The 12441-nt window shown below is 42.1% G+C and overlaps 1 protein-coding gene across 3 annotated transcripts in view; it reads left to right on the plus strand.

Annotated features, from left to right (window-relative positions):
* The first annotated feature begins 249 nt into the window (after positions 1 to 249).
* ADD3 (adducin 3) overlaps positions 250 to 12441 on the plus strand; it is a 102447-nt gene continuing 90255 nt past the window's right edge. For 2 of the 3 annotated variants that reach the window (XM_074875244.1, XM_074875250.1), the window contains exon 1: positions 250 to 348. The gene's annotated coding sequence lies outside the window, so the exon portion shown is untranslated. The remainder of the gene's footprint in view (positions 349 to 12441) is intronic. The other variant, XM_074875245.1, reaches the window with a different exon arrangement.

Genomic DNA, 12441 nt, shown 5'->3' on the forward strand with positions numbered 1-12441 from the left:
CAATGGAGGGCGGCCGGGGCGCAGGACACAGCGCTGCCGCCGCCCCTCGGCCAAGTTGGAAGCCGGAGGAGGGTGAGGGGGGGCGGCGAACGCCGCCCCCCCTCACCCTCCCCCGGCTTCCAACTTGGCCGAGGGGCGACGGGGGAAGGGCGGCGGGCGAGTCCCCCCTCGCTGCCAGATAGTGAGCCACGGCGGGCGGGCGGGCGCGGGGGGAGGAGCCCAGGTGTCCCTTCCTGCCACATAGTGCGCCGCCCCTTTCCCCGCCCGCTCGCCCGCCGCGGTGGTGCTGGGGCTCCCGCCGCCGGCGAGGAGGGATGGACTGAAGCACAAAGGCGCGGGCCCGCTGAGGTAACGCTCCCGCGGTGTGGGGAGAGGAGGAGATGGCGGCGGCGGTGACGGGGGGGGATCCCCTCCTTTCCCGCCCTACGCGGGCGGTAACGGCCGCTGTTGAAGGGGGAAGGGGCGGCGGGAGGCCTGGCGCGCTCCCCACGGCCCCTCAGCCGCCTCACGGGGCTGAGGCGGTGTGAGGTGGGGGGGGCTGCGGTCGCCGTGGGGCTGAGGGGGAACTTCTCCGTGGGTATACGCCAGCTCTCCGTCCGGGGGAAGATGCTGCAGTGCTGTCTTTCTGCCTCAGCGCTGAGCTGGGAAGGGCTTTAAATAATGCGCCTTCTGCTCGGCAACTCTGCTAATCAAATAAAACCCTGAAAGTGATGATTATAATTATGGACTGTCCGTGGGCCAGCGCAAGGCTCGGGACTCCCTACGAGTCTCGGTAAACTTCTTAAAATGTATATTCTTTAGGCTTTTTCTATGTTTAACCGCGCAGGGCTCCACCTTTGCCGTCGATGATGGTGCGGGGAGCCCAGGCATGGAATTTCCAGGCTGGGCACACGCATTCCGGTCACGGCACCGCGCACCCACCGGCGTGACCAGCATCAGCCCCACGCCACTCGCTTCGCGGGGATTTGCAGCGTGGTGGTGGGTTCACAGTTTGGAATTATTTTCATTGTGTGTTTATGTTAGCGAGGACAAAATACGAGATTGCTGCCTTGAACTTTAGGCTGCAGAAATGAGGATTACGGTGGGCCTTTTGGGAGTTGGTTCCTCAGTTTTGGTCTCACCTCAAGACCATTTTCATCTCGTGTTAAAAAGCTTATTTAGGAATTCAGAGCAGCTTTATCAGTTGGTGTTCGTCCCGGACTTCAGGACAGGCAGGCTCTGCGTGGCCAAACGATGTGATTTTAGGAGGGAAGCCTTGGACTGGCTCTGTAAGGAGGGTAGAGCATGCCTCAAAAGCAACAACTTGCCGCAGCTGGTCATGGAGGTGGGTTGCTTCTGTCTTCGCAGCATCATTATGTTACAGGCAGGTTGAGGCTGAATCTGCTGGTTTTCATCCACGGGTCCTGGACTCGTGTCTGGAGGGTAGTGATGTGATGCCAAGCAGAGGAAAAACGTGTAGGATTATGCTTCATCAGTGTGGTGCCACTATGTGGAGGAGTTAAGTTTTAAAACAAATACATACAATCAATAGCAATGAGTACCTGGGCAAAAAATAATTGGCCAAGGGTTATAAAAGCATGAATGTATGAAATTGCTGAATTACTAATTGTGTGGGAGAAGTTGTTGCTTAAATCAGCTTTGGTACTGGAGGAATGAAGCTGATACACATGACCTCAGCCTTTAAAAAAGGGCTTTGGTGCGCCTGGGGCAGCTTCAGGCTGTCTCGCCTGCCTCCTGCTCCAGTTGCTGGTGACTGGAATAAAGCACAGGTGTGGCAGACGTATGGCTGTGTGTGATCTGCTGGGAAGGGACGGTGCAGAGCGGGGGCAGTTCTGCACGTGTCTGTTTTGGCAGCAGATCTGCTGTGAAAGGCTCCCTTTCGCTTCCCTGCCAGGGTTTGCCAGCACATCCCTTGTACCAGGGAGATCTCTGGTCTGCACATCCCATCACATACGTGGCCTGGCTGGAAACAGTGTGTGAACAAGTTGCTCAAGCCTCCCTGGTGGCCTCCTGGCCTTACAGAGAAAGAAGGTGTGAACTCTGGGAGCGCCGTGTGCTCCTTGGCCGTTATTGGAGAAGCTCCTCAGTGCTTCTTTGAGTAAGGACTGCATGTCTTCATCAATGAAACAAAATGATAATTGCATGTTTAATAGTGTATACCAGTTTTAACTTTAGAAATTTTCATGTTAACGCCTTTGGTGATACTGGCATTATTTTTCAGAAGATGTTATTACTTGTGTTTAATTCTCGCTGGGACAAGTGAAGCCCTAAGCAGGGAGGAAGGGGTGGGCTATTTAGGGGCTGAGTGTTTAACAATCAAGGTTAGTGCCTGATGATGATGATTAAGCACGTCCTTAATTCTTGACCAATAGATGGAGTGCTGCTACCCTTTAGGATATCTGGGGATTTAATGGTCTCTTGGTTAAATCAGTCATTATCCTTGACTCTTGCCTGGGGATTGAGGTAGCTGACTTTTTTATTTAAGGAAATTATTTTAGGGTGGTGTAGTTAGGCTAGACGTCCTCTTGAGGTTAGATAATCACAGTGTACAGGTGATGCCTCTCACGTCTGAGATTTTGCATTGCTTGTAGAGAGGGTGGACTCGAGTGATCTGGGTGAATGAGGATGTTTCACCATCAGTCAGCAAGGCGTACTGCAGCTATTCTGTCGACCCTTTGCTGGTTATGAAATGAGCATCGGCTGTTCGACAGGGCTGGATGAACCGAGCTGGTTTCAGTGTAACTCTGCTGGAACTGTCCCTGTTGCATGTGATGTTAGAGGTGACATTGCATGCGGGGCTGCCTGCTTTTGTTCAGCTCAACTTGTAACAGGCCAAATACCTGGCGTAGGACACTATTTGCTGTGAAAAATCATCACAAATTAACGTGTAAGAGTTGAAGAATTAAAAATACTTGAAGACAAGCCAATGTTTGTTTCTTTTTGTAAGTGGAATGGCTTACAAATCAAAAACTGAAATGAAAGCAGACAGAGGGCTGCTAGTGTTTTTGTTGTTAAAGTCATTGTTGCTAGTTAAAACTGCAACAAACGTACTTGCCGCACTGTGGATGGTGTTGGAATGATAATGCTTTAAAAAAACAGTTTTAATTTAAGAGAATAACTTGTGTGACTTTGAGCTGGTGCATAAAATTGCCTTTACTACCTTTTTTTTAAACTGGATAAAATTTTTGTTTCTTTAAAAAATGTCCTGTAACTTTAGCAGCCATAGCAATCTCTGGCTATTATTTCCTTTGTAAATCAATTTTGTATTTTCGTAGTGCTGCTGTTTCAAAAGCTGAGTCGGTCATTGTTTTGGTATTGACTTAGAAGAATGCAATCTATATTATTTCATACACTGCTTCCCGTTACATCACAGGCTTTTCTTCAAGCTATGTTTTGAAATGCTGGTTGCCGTATGAGAGATGGTGGTAGATGGTGCTGTGGCTCCTGGTAGGGTTTTTGGGGGGGTAGTTGCATTTTGTATAGCATTTTTTGGCAGATGAAGATGAATAAATGCTACTTGGCCCTTAGGGAACAAGCAGTAATTTACTCGTGTGGTAATGTTAGATGTGTTTGTCATAGAGTCTATTCTGCTTCCTATATTAACTTTGAGCCACTTGGCATATGGGGAAACACTTTCGTCTCTTTTCCATATTCAAGATAACACAGGTCATTGTACATCATTGCAAATGAAATTTTTAGGTATTTCTTTTAAAGATATCCTAGCAAGTATATGGCTGTTTTGCCAATAATTTGTGGTCTGGATTATTAGTTAAGACAAACCACTTTTAATAAATTTGGTTAGATAAGAAAGTATCTTTAGTTATGGCTAGGCTAGGGGGGTGGGGGTGTCACTTCAAAAATCATCAGTAAACTGGAAAATGTTTATTACTAAAAAGTTGAGATTTTCTTCAGATTTCTTGAAAAGTTAAATAGTGAAAGAAGGTTTGAGAGCTTCAGACCTCAGTGTGAAGGGTGATGACTTCTGGTTGGTTTTTTTCCTCCCTGTATCTTCACAGTTTGGTAAATGTGATGTAACTATCTAGTTAGCTAGGAGTCTGGGAGCATATTAAGCATAGTATGTGTCTTATGGTAGTAATGTCTGTTCTGCTTGACAAGGATGCAATTGGCTGTTACAAAGGGCTAATTAGGGAAATATTATAATAGCCTCATTCATTGTTCCAGTCTCTTAAACTGTTCTGGTGTTGGCTAGGAAGAAACTCTTTTCTTGCCTTGTATTGTTTAATGTGTTAAAATCCTAGTGACATAGAAGTAGCAGGTAGTTTTCATGTGGGTTAGCAGGTTGTGGTGAAGATCAGTAAATTGTAAACTGGTGTGAGAGCTCCAGCTTGCTTTGTAGATTTTCACTTTGTGTTTTCTTGACCTGCAGCAGCTGACACCTGGTAAATCCCTTTTCTCTTGTGAAGTCAGAATCTCCTGAAGTTACTTCTCCAGCTGAAGTACACAGCAATCTTGAATACTGTAGAGTTGATGGTAGCTTGCTGCTGCTCTTACTGCTGCTGTGCTGCCCTGAACGAGTACCTATCATGGTGTTGGTGTTAATGGTAGCTGACACTTCAGCCAAGAGCTGAACTGTATCTGCTCTGTTGGCCGAAGTAAGAGGATTCTGTTGAAGTGCTTTGAAGATCTGTGCTTGTTGGCTTCGTCTATACCTGCAATAAGTGGTCTCTTTTTTGATTGTTGCATGTATTTAATTATTACATGATGTGGGTTTTTTTGTAGAAAACAACCATTCCAATGCATATCATCAATAGCTATTACACTAAATACCACACAGTGTAGAGGCCAGTTGATCTGCATCTTGTCTTTGCAGATGCACTGTAAATGTCAGTTCTGGAAGCAGGGTGCTTACTACCCAACCAATCCTTCTGATGGTAAATAAGAGTTCAAAACAGAAAAGCATACTTATTGGCTAAAGCTTGCTTTGCTTTAACAGTAAAAACAAGAAAGGGAAAATATAATTTGAATTTTTTTAAAAAATCTTTTCTCCCTCCAAATGTGGGCTGGCTTTTGTTGAAGTGCTTTTTTTGACAGCTCTAGAAGTCTTGACAGAATGCTGTGGAAGTGATTTGGTGCTGAAGTTGTCTGTGTGATTCAAAAATAATTTCTAGATCAATTAAAATTATAAGTTGGGTGGGTTCAGAGAGATTGTTGATATTAATGTAAGTGGTTTCATATAATCTGTATCACAGTACTTCCTCAGCAACTCGTATGACACTTTAGTCTTTATGGATTTATACACAAAAAAACTCTGTATTTATAAAGAGCATCAGTAGGGCCACAAAGTCAAGTATCTGAAAACTGGATAGTGCTTTTCAAAGAAAAATATCCTTGATTTAAAAATTAAAATTAAACTATAGCATTGGAAAATATGAGCCCTAGCATCAGGAAGAGTAGAAGTGTTTTGGCTCAGATGCTTCAGATCTAGCAGACACTTAGCAGAGGCAACGTTCAGCCTAACATATGAAAAATTAGATGAAATTGGAAATAGGATTTTGGGACGGAAACAGTGGACAATACTAGGCAGCGCATCCAGCTCTGTCTAGAACCGAATACAATGACACAAAAGTAGTGACCTCACAATTACCTTTGTGTTTTCCTGACTCAGATGCACAACCGTTTTTAGGAATGCTCATGAATTGCATAACAATTTCTCCAGGCTCCTGGTCAATGCTAAAACAGGAGTAAAACACAACTTAAGCTAGCTCTCTTTTAACATACCAATTACTGCTACACACCAAACAACCTACCGTATTTGCTGTGTATCCTAAACCACCAAAACCAAACCAAAAACACTTCAGTCTTAGAACATACAAACTTTATATAGAGATTGCATGGTATAGTAGCCTGTGGAGGGTAAGATCAAGTATTCTCTTGTGATTGTTTTCAGCTGTATTATCTGCAGTTTCTGTGAAGATGCTGACATTTAAGGTGCAAGAAGCTGTGTATGGAATGAATACCAGGCATTCCCGTGTTAAATCAATACAACATTGACCCATCTGATGTATTACTACTGCCATAATAAATGAATAACTAGTCAAATAAGTATTTCTGTTACCAGGATTGAATTGTGGTAGTGCCCACAGGCAGCCCTTCATTCCGTTTCAGATCTTGATCGCATATGAAGCATTGTATGAAATAAGTTAAGCAGTAATTGTCTTTGTAATGTTCACAGTTAATCTGTACAATTTATGGCTTTCAGTGGCAGCTGTCTTTAAACGTCTGTTTGTCTAAAAGTATGTGCAAAGGCAAAACTCTTCCGGTCACTCAATTTTTTTTTTTGGACCCAGCTGTCAGGGTAGAAAGGAGATGATATTCATGGTCTTCAGTTCATTTACTAAATGGAAGCTGTTGTCTCTTAGAGCAAACTGTGTATTTTCACACCAAAGCTTGTGTAACTGACTCCTAAAATTATTGAGGTTGTGAAAGAATCTGTGGGTATGTGTTGATTTTTTTCTTTTTTTTTTTCTTTTTCCATTCCAATCGATGGACATAATACTGAATGCAAATTAGATTTCTTACTGACACGTTGATTGTTATGGATTGACTATCCAAAGCTATTTGTCTTTGGTGCGTAGCTGACTTGGCATTCAAAGGACACGTGCATGTTCTGCGCTAAATGGCTTAAGGACTGGAGTGACACAGTTGGAGAGCTTGGCAGATACCTCTGTGTGCGCATGGTTTGGAACAGAAAACTCCATCTTCTATGACAATGTCCAAAGTAGATTGCTCAGTCAAATTTACATAAATATTTTTATTGCAAAGATTTAATCCTGAACAGCTGAACAAGAAAAATGAAGTTGTGATATGTGCTTTAATAATGGCTAGTACAATGTTTTATAAAGCAAAGTATGCCTGTAACCAGCAAAGCTCTCTTTATATGTTTGGCTTGTTCCTTATCGACCTGATCAAAATCATGGGTCGGGTATTGAGCAAAATAAGAAATGAGCAGAAGAACTTGCAAATACATTGAAGTTTGTGGATTTTTAAAACAAATAAAACAAAAACCAGAAACCAAACCCAGTGGTCTGGCAGTCAGGTTCCCCCCTCCTTTTTTTACTCTGTTTTGAACTTTGTTTAAATAGTTTTGCAGCATGCAAAGAGATTGAATACATCTGTAGTGCTAGCAGGAGTGGGTCTGTACTCAAAAACAGGTTAGTTTAAAAAAGAAAAATAAAAAAAATCTTGAAATGAATCCAGGTAACTTCCTAGTTAAAACATATCAAATAACATAAAGCATGTGAACTCAAGACAACTCAGTTTAACTATATAAAATGTTTAAGCTGTAAAACATCAGGAGGGCTTTTTTATAGGTGCCTGGATAATTTGCCCTTAGGTGGCAGAGGGGCAGTGCAGGTTCCCTTTTTACATCAGATGTTTTCCTATGAGCCAAGCACTTGGGGAAGCACTGAAATACTGCTTCCTCTTTAAATGGTGGTTGCATACACGTTACACTCTTTGTGTGTGTTTGCTCAAGCTTAGATGTTTTTAAACAGCAATGTCCCTAATTTTACATGCCCTAAGACAACTCCTGGTTAAGGGCTGGGTTTCACAGACTGCTTGCTTCTTCTCAAGCACTGCACCATTCAAAATTGAAATTTTTGCTGTCTGGTCAGCAGACAGTGTTCTTTTACTTGACATTCCTAATGTGAGTGGTTTATTGCACATCAGTGCTTCTAATCAAATCAAGTGACTTTTAATGTATTGCCATGTGGGATCCTGTGTCCTTCAAAATATCTTAAGTCTGAAAGTCTCCACTTGCCTGGATCAAGACACCATCTCTTCAGCGATGGACCTGAAGTGGCTAGTGGACACCTTTTAAGTGTGGTGGGATGTCTTCTATACCAGAGGAGTGTCCTCCAGGGAGGGTGGTCAACATTCCAGTCCTACAGTCTGTGAAATGTTTGCTTAGATGTGAAGACTGCCAAATCTCTCCTCAGTTGGCAAACACATACAATGCAAATCAGAGCGAAAGGGAGGGAGAGCTCTGAGTGGAGACGCTGGAAGTGGGAGCTCTCTGCTCCGTAGGCAAGGCGAGCAGGAGCCCAAGCTCACCCAGTGGTTCCAGTGCCAGCAGCTTTGGCTGCCTGGTCTTTTCCTATAGCTTGGAAAAATAGACTGCCTAGCCCATATGTATCTGCAGAGCAATGTGCATATGGGCAACCCTTTTCAAGAACCTCAGTTGCTATATGGCGCTTGAGTCTGTGAACTGTTTCCCAGGAGCCCATAAGACAGAACAAAGTGTAATAGTCTTAGTGTCCCAATACTTGTGTTAGGAGATCCTGTCTCTCCGCTGGAAAATTTCTCTGTTTCCTTGTTGAAAAGGGTTGAAATCCTTTTTTTTTTTTTTTTTTTTTGGGGGGGGGAATAAAAATTTAAAAATCAGATGTATTGCTTCCTTTCCTATTAATAATGGCTAGTATGTTGAATAAGACTCTACGTGCAATGTTGACTAAAAAAGAATTAGCTAATGGTGGGAGTAAGAATAACAGTCATATTTATAAGCTGGGTTAGCCTTAAAGGCTAAAGAAATAATAGCTTGAGGTATACCATGTAACGCTAGTGTCTGGCTACTATCAAACATGCTGCAAATGTATAGTAACAGGTATTGTGTGCAGTAACTTTATCTTTGTAGTAGAAACGTGATGTTGTTGCTATTCCCAGGGGGTAAGTTGAATTACATTATTACTGAGGCTGAGCTAACAGAGCTTTGCTTATGGTATACATACAGACAAGACGGTTCTTCACAGAGAGGTGACCTTTGCTGTATTTTGGTTTCAGATTTCACAGGGACCTATTTCAAAGTTTTTAGCTTCAGTCCACACCCTGCTGGTAGTTAGCTATAAAAGTCTCTTTGAAGCAAGTTAAAAAAAAAAAAAAGTCTGCCCTTTATTACTTTAATAAAGTTAGATAAAGGTCATTTGTTTACTCCTTTTGTAATATACACTGTTGCCACTGTTACTTGTCAACATAACTGATAGTTCAAAGATGAAATTAAAGCTACAGAATTACCGGTTATAATGTGCAAATGCATAGTGTAAGTAATTCTTTTTTATGACTCTTCTGTTTATTAGTTAACTTGAAGAATGTGTACTAGCATATATTTGCGCTGGGGAAATGATTATGGTTGACATGGCATAACGTAATGTACTCCCTCCAAGGTTATTCCACCCTCTCGAAACTCTTTTTGGGTTACTCGCTCTCTCTCTCTCCAAAAGCAAGTTAAAGAAACAAATTAAAGCCCTGTAATCCTATTTAAGAACCAAGTCAAATAAGAAGTCTGCATGTCACTGTTCCAATAAATATAATCACCTCTTTAATACAGTCATTCCTCTCTAGGACTCTGATTTCCACCTGATTATACAAGCCAAATATTGGCTTGTACGTTACAACCGAGCTAAAGGGGACATCCTGATCTTCCCTCCTGGCCGTGTGGTCCTGCCTCATCTATTGTGTAAGCCCTGCTGTTTGCTGAACTTCTGCAATTCACCGTGAATTGCAGCAGAATACATCTTCTCCCCTCCCCCGTCTGCATTAATTCTCTTTAATAAGTTGAATTGGCTCAAGAGAGTTGAGTTGAGTGAGCCCTAGAGTGGGTGCAAGGTGTCAAAGGCAGTGGTGAGAACCTACGGGGAAAGTGGGAGGAGGGAGATGGGGGACTGTCAGTGCTGAGCTTCAGGCTGACTCCAGCCCCTTAATCCTTCAGTGGTGGCAGTTCTGCAGGGTCCTGCCTGCAAAAATGTAAGTGAAAGGTGTTTGTGAGATGAGCCTTCTGCAAGGGGACTTGTTTATAAGAAAGTAAGAGAAAGCTGTTTCTCTAGGTTTTGAGATATGATGTGGCAGCCACTAGGTTACGAGGTTGCCCATGCACTCCCAATACTCTCACAATCTGAGGGGGAGCAGTCGTGTTTAAAGGGAGGCTCTTTGGGATAAATGCAATGTTTTGGAGAAAGTATGTAGGCTTTTTGAAATTATTTTCATTAAAATAATCTCAACATGCTGGCCTGAGCTGCTCTTTGGCTCCCATGTCACATGCCCATATCCCAGCTCCATGAGGCTGCCAGTGACAGTCCTGGGTGGTGTGGAGGTGTTGGGTGCTTGGAGTTGTTTTCTGTAACAGTATTCCCTTTTCTCCAGAGCCCACAGTATACGTGGGCAGCACAAGATACACAACTAAATTTTCTATTGTAAAATAGAGTTTTTCACTATTAAACACTGTGTACCATTGCGGCTCTTTTTTTTTTTTTTTTTTTGTTCTATTTCAGTTATGTATAAGAAATGAGTCTAAACATTGCCACGGGAAAACTTAATTGTGTCAGGTAGACCACGGTGTCTTTATGTTCAGGAACGTATAGAACAAATTATTTCTTTGGTAAAAGGATGGGGGTTGTGCTTGGTTCTAGTAATGAACTTATGCATATGTTTACAAGAGAATTTTATACATAAAGAAGAATTGCATACATAAAGGAAAATATATACAAATAAGTTGTTTAGCGTAGCTCAGCCTGCCTCCCAAAATGTTGTGTAACTATAACTTGCAGTCTCTTACATGCCTTTAAAAATGGTATTGTCTCTCTTCTCCTTCCATCCAGGTTCACATTAATTAAATGATGTGTAAGAAAACCTAGTGTTGCTATCAACAAATTTGGCAGAAGAATTGTTTTAGAAGTGTAATACTGAGTTTCCAACAGCAGAAAGCTGTTTGCCATTTTAAGTTGACTGAACTTGTTCCAGTTAGTCCCTGTGCAGGTGGTGAATGATACACATTCACAGTGTGAATGGCTGTCCTGCAGATAGCACTTTATGGTCCTCAGTGCTGGGTCCTCCCAGCTTTTTCCTGGACCCCTCTCTTTTTTTTTTCTCCTTTTTTTTTTTTTTTTTTTTTTTTTTTCCCCTAGCTGCAATGAAGCATCATCTTCAAAAGTTTGCATTTTCTTTGATGTGATATGCAGGCTTCAGTGTAGATACTTAAGGAGTCTTATCAAAGTAATACTGGCTCAGTCAGAGTAAAGATGCTTTAGTTAAATATACTATGACTGTGTTTAAAAATAACAGCTCTGGCTGTGTCAGTGCATTGGACGACCTGATACTGACTTCCAACAGAAAGATTCTGAAAATTACTTTGCCTGTTGCACGTATTATTCCCAGTGTGAACTTGTTTTCTGTTGGTAGCATTTTGGTGTCAGATGAACCAAAACAGAGCCCCTGAATTTTAAATGCGATTAGCTAAATGGCTTCAGAGAGAGCTGCTTGTACTGGGCACCTTCTAAATGCATGAACAGGAGCAGCAGCATTTCTGGTCTTGTTCAGATCATCAAAACAGTGGTGTCTGGGGTTGGGTACACACACTGTCCTCGTCTAAGCTCAGTAGTTTTGGGTTCTTGGCCATCTGATTTTTTTAGGAAAAAGGTGGTGTGTGTACTCTGCCAGCCCGGCATCTGTCCATGTGTGACTGCCAGCCTGCACACGTGTAGGCTGTTGCTTTCTCATAATAGTAAAGCATGTGGAGGAGCTTATTAGTAATTCCCATGTAACTGTCATGTTTCACCCCAGCCCTGATTTGACTCTGACTTCTGCTGCCTTTCTGAAGACTAATTTCAAGGACTGGTGTTCTTAAAAGGTCTTGGTTAATGAGATATAGGCAACATGCAAAGAAATAAAAGGTAAAACTTTTTGAAAATACTGTGTGTAGCTGATGTTTATTCCGTTTTTTATGGTTCTTGTTCTGTGTGTGTTTTCTGTCCTTTTTTGTTTCTTGGCAAGAAAGACAGTATTACATTCTTGTACCAAGAGGAAGGGTATTAAGCTTACTCATAAAAAGAAGATTTATTATCAAATGTAGTTTTTCATTTTGTCCATTGGAATTATTTTTTTAAAACAACTCTAACCATACCCAGATTACTGGCTTCATTCATAGGGTCGTTGTATCAAGTTTGGATGCTGTCTTTGTTAAATTATGGCTCCAGAGGGTTTTCTATTACAGAGGTTTCTTCAGTCAGGGGAAATGAGGGTATAATAAAGAGGATCCAAGGACCGGACATAATGATTCTATATAACTGAAACAAACAATGCCAGATTTGGCTGATGTTGGATTTTCCATCAAACTTTTTTATTGGCATTTGGTCATTTTGCTTTAAGCAGAGTTTAAAACTGAGGCAGCTTGAGTGCCTGAAGTAACTGAAAGACCAATAGCAGATGATTTGGACAATACTTTTAATCACTATATCCTGTCTTCATGCATTTATCCTGAATTCTCCTTGATCCAGAAGTCTTCTTGATTCAAATGCCGTTAGAGCTGTAAATTGAAAGGGAGACATCCAAAGTCACTGAAAGAACTATAACTGAAGGCAGTATAATAGACCTGTCTGTGCCTGAGGTTCCTGAAACCTTGTTCCAAGCGTTCAGCTTGTGCTCGGTGAGAAG

This window comes from Strix uralensis, chromosome 7 (genome assembly GCF_047716275.1).
Source record: "Strix uralensis isolate ZFMK-TIS-50842 chromosome 7, bStrUra1, whole genome shotgun sequence".
Taxonomy (NCBI): domain Eukaryota; kingdom Metazoa; phylum Chordata; class Aves; order Strigiformes; family Strigidae; genus Strix; species Strix uralensis.